Raw genomic sequence first — 6,333 nt, forward strand, 5'->3', positions numbered from 1 at the left:
AAGTGTCAGATCCTAGTGAAACGATTAGACTTTAAAGATAAAAGAAGTCCTCTCGGGCCAGGGGTGGTGGCTTATGCCTGTAATCCCAGCACTTTGGGAGGCCGAGGTGGGCGGATCACTTGAGGCTGGGAGTTCGAGACCAGCCTGGCTAACATGGCGAAACCCCATCTCTGCTAAAAATACAAAACTTAGCCGGGCTTGGTGGGGCACACTTGTAATCCTAGCTACCTGGGAGGCTGAGGCATGAGAATCGCTTTAACCCAAGAGGCCAAGGTTGCAGTGAGCCAAGACTGCACCACTGCACTCCAGCGTGGACAACAGAGCAAGGCAAGACTGTAACCCCCGCCCAAAAAAAAAAAAAAGTCTTCTCAGCCTCCATGCAAAGAGACAAATGGCTTACATAAGATAGGAAAATTAGATGGTGTCAGACTTTTTAACAGCACTAATACTGGAAGTTAAATAAGTTGAATAATTAGAAAATAAAAATGATAAATTTGAAGAAGGATGGCAAAATTTTTAAACTACTAGAAGGCCTAATTAATGTAGAAAGCACAAATGCTTGTGATAAATAAGGTAATAGTCATCAAAAGAAAAAATAGGTTGGGTTTAGTGACGCACACCTGTAATCCTAGCGCTTTGGGAGGCCGAGGCAGGAAGATCATTTGAGCCTGGGAGTTTGAGACCAGCCTGGGCAACATAGGGAGACTCCACCTGTACAAAAAAATTTAAAAATCAGCTGGGTGTGACATTGCATGTCTGTGGTTCCAGCTGCTCGGGAGGCTGAGGTGGGAGGATTGCTGCAGTGAGCCATGATTGTGTCACTGCACTCCAGCCTGGCCAACAAAGTGAGACCCTGTCTCAAGCATCTGTTTTGCACACACTCTGTAAATACATGAGAAAATCTAGATGCAATTGTCAATTTTCTGCATTCAAGCCTTTAATATATATATTTAAAAAGTGAATTTTCTAGGAAAATAATTCACCAAAACTGACCTTAACAGAAGTATATAAAGTCCAAACAGACTTTTTTTTCCCCATAGACAAACTCAAGAAAATTGCCACAGAGCTGCCTCCCTCCCTCCAAAAAACTCCAGGACCAGTTGAGTTTAATAGCTATTAAAGACTAGATACTTACAGTGTTCCTTAAACTTTACCAGAGCATAGGAAAAAAAAAATCACCTAAATTATATTTATGTATTGAGTATAATGTTGCTATCAAAATCCAGTAGGTTGTACACACACACACAAAACAATCTTGCTTAAAGATATCAATGGAGAAAACAAATTATTTGCAATTGAAATCCACCAACACATTAAGAAATAACATTAGGCCGGGCACGGTGGCTCAAGCCTGTAATCCCAGCACTTTGGGAGGCCGAGACGGGTGGATCACGAGGTCAGGAGATCGAGACCATCCTGGCTAACATGGTGAAACCCCGTCTCTACTAAAAATACAAAAAACTAGCCCGGCGAGGTGGCGGGCGCCTGTAGTCCCAGCTACTTGGGAGGCTGAGGCAGGAGAATGGCGTGAACCTGGGAGGCGGAGCTTGCAGTGAGCTGAGATCTGGCCACTGCACTCCAGCCTGGGCGACAGAGCGAGACTCCGTCTCAAAAATAAATAAATAAATAAATAAATAAATAAATAAATAAATAAATAAATAACATCATGGCTGAGTGCAGTGGCTCATGCCTGTAATCCCAGCACTTTGGGAGGCCGAGGCGTCCGAGTCACGAGGTCAAGAGATCGAGACCATCCTGGCCAGCATGGTGAAACCTCGTCTCTACTAAAAATACAAAAATTAGCTGGGCGTGGTGATGCGCCTGTAGTCCCAGTTACTCGGGAGGCTGAGGCAGGAGAATCACTTGAACCCAGGAGGTGGAGGTTGTAGTGAGCTGAGATTGCACCCCTGTACTCCAGCCTGGCGACAGAGCCAGACTCCGTCTCAAAAACAAACAAACAAAAAACATCGTGACCAACTGGGTTTTATTCCAGGAAATCCAGATATATCTGTCAAACGCCAAAATCTCGGTGGCTTAACACCAGGTATATTTCTTATGCTGCATGTTCAGTAAATACCAGTATGGTGGAGTGCGGGAAGCCGGTGATGCATTGCTGTGGATTATTAATTACTCCATACCATCTTATGATCCTTCCATCTCAATGCAAAGCAAGGGAAGAGAACATCAAGGGTTAAGTCCTGGCTCCCAAATGTGCCACCCAGAACATATCCACCACGAATACTCAAATTGCACTGGCCAAAGCAAGTCATTTAGCCATGTTTAATTTCTTAGTATTTCATTTTACCCTATTTATTTATGACTGTATGCCCTTGTGTGTGTGTGTTGGTGGTTCTTGGAATTACAATATGCATCTTTAAAATATTACACTCTGGGGGGGTCGCAGGCAAAAAAATTACAGTCTGCCATTAATTAATTCTACAATACTTCATATACAATGTCAGAATGCTACCATATATACTGCGGTGTACCACAGTATAACTCGGTTTCCCCCCGGTTGGTCTTTTGTGGTATTGTCATGTATTTTACTATTATGTTGTGAATCCCATAACAGTATGAATTTTTTTTATGTAGTAGTCTTCTGGAGAAATGTAAAAAGATGGTCTTGGCTGGGTGTGGTGGCTCACCCCTATGATCCCAACACTTTGGGAGGCCAAGGTGAGAGGACTGCTTGAGCTCAGGAGTTCAAGACCAGCCTGGGCAACATAGCAAGACCCTGTCTCTATTAAAAAACAAACAAATGTCGGGTGCGGTGGCTCATGCCTGTAATCCCAGCACTTTGGGAGGCCGAGGCAGGTGGGTCATGAGGTCAAGAGATCAAGACCATCCTGGCCAACATGGTGAAACCCCATCTCTACTGAAAATACAAAAATTAGCTGAGTGTGGTGGCACACGCCTGTAGTTCCAGCTACTCGGGAGGCTGAGGCAGGAGAATCGCTTGAACCCAGGAGGCAGAGGTTGTAGTGAGCCAAGACCGTGTCACTGGACTCCAGCCTGGTGACGGAGTAAGACTCCATCTTAAAAAAAAAAAAAAAAAAATCTTAGCTGGCCTTGGTGGTGCATGCCTGTAGTCCCAGCTGCTAGGGAGGCTGAAGCAGGAGGATTACTTGAACCTGGGAGGTCAAGGCTGCAGTGAGCCATGATTGCGCCACTGCACTCCAGCCTGGGTGACAGAAGAGCAAGACCCTGTCTCAAAAAAAAAAAAAAAAAAAAAAGATGGTCCTTAGCACTAACCTGCAAGTTGGCCCTTTCCAGTACAGGAGAGTGGGGATGGAGGGTCATTTCCTTGACACTAGTCTCTCAGCTTGGACATTCCTCTCAGGAATGCTTAACAGGATGAAGGAGGGGGCTTCGCCTTTGGCCAGTGCCCAGCTTAAGTAGCCTTTTGGAAAAGTTCCAGCAGACATGGAGTAGGGTGAGGTTCTGCAAACAGCCATTCCTCAGCCTAGACAACCCTCTGGTTCCACAAGAATTGGGAGATGAATTCAGCTGCCTGCACTTCCCAGCCTGCATCAGGTTTTTATTTATTTGTTTGTTTGTTTATTTATTTATTTATTTATTTATTTATTTATTTATTTAGAGATGGAGTCTCGCTCTGTCACCCAGGCTGGAGTGCAGTGGCGCAATCTTGGCTCACTGCAACCTCCGCCTCCTGGATTCAAGCGATTCTCCTGCCTCAGCCTCCTGAGTAGCTGGGACTACAGGCGCGTGCCACCATGTCTGGCTAATTGTATTTTTAGTAGAGTCGGGGTTTCACCGTGTTAGCCAAGTCTTGATCTCCTGACCTTGTGATCCACCTGCCTCAGCCTCCCCAAAGTGCTGGGATTACAGGCCTGAGCCACCATGCCTGGCTTGTATCAGGCTTTGATGAGCACGTGGCCAGGAGAAGGGTAGTGCTGTCTAGCTGATCCCCTGCCCGGGCAACCTCCTGTGGATTGCCTGGGATTGAGGTTGATCGTATGCCCCAGCCTGGACAAATTTCTGGAAACCCTTTTGCTTTAGTCGTGGGAGCAGGGCTTTACCCACTGATACTCCCCAGCTTGCAACGCTTCAGCAATAATCTGGACTGGGTTTCATCACAGGTGGTGTTAAGTCTCCAAGGCTTTACAATTGGACCATTAATAACCATGCCCTGGTCATCAGTAGAAAAGGGCATTCCAGTAGTGTGAACTAGGTCCTTGTGTTGATGGTGATTCTGCCAGCCTTTGCTACAGGCATTCCTTCAGCCATTCAGAGAAGATACGCTCAAATGCTACAGTGTACTCTAAGATATGAATAAAATGAACCAGGATATTTTCAAAGGGCCCCAAAGGAGAGGATGACCTGCCCTCATTTTCTTGACGTCTTTTCTCACATCTGGGCCTGTGCAATAAGGAAGCTCTTACAAAACTGCTGAGACACACTGGGAAATCCAGGGTATGCCGATCACATCCAGCCCATCCTGGCACTCCTTGGTGTGTGCCAAGCTAGGGGCTATGGGAACAGGGTGAGTGGGTAGACCCTTTGATGCCACTCCACAGCTTTCTGGGGAGCACCAAAATGACAGGAATGCAAAATCTCTGAAGCCTCTTTTCTGAATTCCGGGCTGACCCTGCAGAAGGGCCAAGCTTAAAGAAGCAGCCAGGTGACTCACGCCTGTAATCCTAGCACTTTGGGAGGCTGAGGTGGGTGGATTGCCCAAGGTCAGGAGTTCGAGACCAGCCTGGCCAACATGGTGAAACCCCGTCTCTACTAAAAAATACAAAAATTAGCCAGGCATGGTGGTGGGTGCCTGTAATTCCAGCTACTCCACAGGCTGAGGCAGGAGAATTACTTGAACCACAGGCTGAGGCAGGAGAATTACTTGGAGGTTGCAGCGAGCTGGGTTACTTCACTCCAGCCTGGGCATAAGAGTGAAACTCCGTCTTGGGGAGCAGGGGCAGGGGGGAAGTTGCCCGAGGAGCCTGGTAGGGTGATGAACATGAGAGCAGAGGTGTAGCTCAGGACCCTGCAGCACCGCAGCTTTGGCTCTTTGCAGGCTGTAGAAGCAGAATCGTAAGACTTCTCCTGGCCCATTTCTGTCCATTTCTCGATTTGAGTTCTCAGCCTGCTCTTCTGGCTCCCTGCTGTCTAATGGAATTCCAGAGCTTGACCTTGAGAATGCAGATTCTCCCGATCGACAATTTCTAGTGAAGGGAATCTCAGAAAGAGACAAAGGAGATGTTCCTTCTTCCTCTACAAGGGTGGTGAAGCAGACACTCTCCCGAGAGCCTCACAAAGCTAGTGAAAGCCTGTTCTGATAAAGCACCCAGGAGATCATTCCTCCCGCCCCCTGCTCCCAGGATAGGCACTTAGGTGAGAATGTGTGACTCATCCAGTTCTGATACCTGCTGCAAATGGTATATGAAACAAAGGAATCTTTTAAGGTTTCAAAGAAATGTAACTGTGTACTTTTTTTTTTTTTTAATCTGCTTTTAAATTGGTAACCTTGCTTAATTACATGTTGCCCTGGTAATAACCTTGCAATTGACATCTCTTTTAAAAAATGAAGGAATACATTGTCTGTATTGGCCAGAAGAGCTTTGCAAGTTTCTTTGTTCATCTCTCTCCTATGACTATGATTTTCTTCGTACAAAGACTTTGAGAGGCCTTGCTTCATTTTAAATTAACAATACATACTTTGCATATTTGACTCAAGAATTGTGTGTATGTTATACACTATTATAAAATAAACCAATTTCAATAAAAATAAAAGCACAATCCTCAAAATCAAAGCAAAGTGAAACAAGTGAACCTCATTATATATCAAGTTGGTGGTTTTATTCACACGGAGAGGACTTATTTTAAGTGACTTTAATTAGGTGACTTTATTTTAAGTGATTTTCCATGGTAGTTGGAAAAAAAGAAACCACAGTAGTTGAATGTATATCTTTAGTGGGATAAATTCTAAGAACAAAAAATAACTGCACAGAAATCTCACTGTTTTCAATAATTATGTTGTTAGTAATGGCATTGGTAGGATTATTCTGAAGATATAAATATGTGTGTATATATTCAAATAATGTTAACGTTGTTAGCAACCAAGATTTTCAGTATAACAAGATATAAAAATATAAAATAAAAACTAAAAAATCGTATAATCCTAAATTTGAATTGCACATATCTGTATGAACACATGATGTATTTTCTCTTTATAAATATTAATTAATTAGTCTAGAACAACAAACAGCCATAACAAGGAATATACCCCTAGTGACTACATTGTGGCTTCTCAATGCCATGCCCCATTCAAAGGAACCAGTGCTCTTTGGAGAAATGGCTGTTTCTAGTTCTGGG

Source organism: Macaca mulatta, chromosome 10, assembly GCF_049350105.2.
Source record: "Macaca mulatta isolate MMU2019108-1 chromosome 10, T2T-MMU8v2.0, whole genome shotgun sequence".
NCBI lineage: Eukaryota > Metazoa > Chordata > Mammalia > Primates > Cercopithecidae > Macaca > Macaca mulatta.